The sequence below is a fragment of the Otolemur garnettii genome, unplaced genomic scaffold, assembly GCF_000181295.1.
Source record: "Otolemur garnettii isolate 467f Iridium unplaced genomic scaffold, OtoGar3 scaffold00127, whole genome shotgun sequence".
NCBI lineage: Eukaryota > Metazoa > Chordata > Mammalia > Primates > Galagidae > Otolemur > Otolemur garnettii.
Genome location: NW_003852522.1, coordinates 2172550 through 2173912, shown reverse-complemented (window position 1 = coordinate 2173912; position 1363 = coordinate 2172550).

Genomic DNA, 1363 nt, shown 5'->3' with positions numbered 1-1363 from the left:
TTTCTTCAAGTGTTTTCCCTACACTTTCTTCTAGTATTTTTATGGTTTCATGTCTTAAGTTTGAATCTTTAATCCAGTGAGAGTCTATCTTAGTGGTGAAAGGTGTAGGTCCAATTTCAGTCTTCTACAGGTTGCCAGCCAGTTCACCCAGCACCATTTGTTAAATAGAGAATCTTTTCCCCACTCAATATTTTTAATTGGTTTGTCAAAGATCAGGTACTGGTAAGTAGTTGGTTTCATCTGTTGGCTCTCTATTCCATTCCATACATCTACTTCTCTGTTTTTGTGCCAGTACCATGCTGTTTTAATCACTATTGATTTACAGTATAATCTGAGGTCTGGTAGCGTGATTCCTCCTGCTTTGTTTTTATTCCTGAGTAATGTCTTTGCTATTCAAAGTTTTTTCTGATTCCATATAAAATGGAGTATAATTTTTTCAAGATCTTTAAAATATGACAGTGGAGCTTTGATAGAGATTGCATTAAAATTATATATTGCTTTGGGTAATATGGACATTTTAACAATGTTGATTCTTCCCAGCCATGAGCATGGTATATTTTTCCATTTGTTAACATTTTCAGCTATTTATTTTCTGGCAATGATTTCTTGGCTATGACATCTAAAGTACAGGTGACCAAAGAAAAATAGATAAGCTAGACTATAAAAAATATTAAAATCTTTTGTGCACCAAACAACACTCAAATGAATGAAAAGACAACATACAGAATGAAAGGATATTTTTGCAAATTATATATCTTACAATGGATTTATATCCAGAATATGGAAAGAACTTCTACAGGCCAGGTGCAATAGTTCATGCCTATAATCCTGATACTTTGGGAGGCAAAGGGGAGTAAACTTGCTTGAGGCCAGGAGTTTGAGACCAGCAAGACAAAGGGAAGACCCCATCTCTACAAAAAATACAAAAATTAGTCAAGTGTAGTGTTGTACTCAAGAGTTTAAGGTTGCAGGGAGCTATTATGATGCCACTGCACTCCTGTCAAGAAGACATAGCAAGACTGAGGTGGGATTGCTTTATCCCAGGAGTTTAAGTTTGCAGTGAAGTATGATGATCCATGGCTCTCTAGCCAGTATGATAGAATGAACTCTGTCTCAAAAAAAATATTATTTCTGGGGTGGCACCTGTGGCTCAGTGGATAGGATGCTGGCCCCATATACTGAGGGTGGCAGGTTCAAACTTGGCCCCCGCCAAATTGCAACAAAAAATAGGCAGGCATTCTGGTGGGTGTCTGTAGTTCCAGCTACTTAGGAGGCTGAGGCAAGAGAATTGCCTAAGCCCAGGAGTTGGAGGTTGCTGTGAGCTGTGATGTCACAGCACTCTACCCAGGGTGATAAAGTGAGG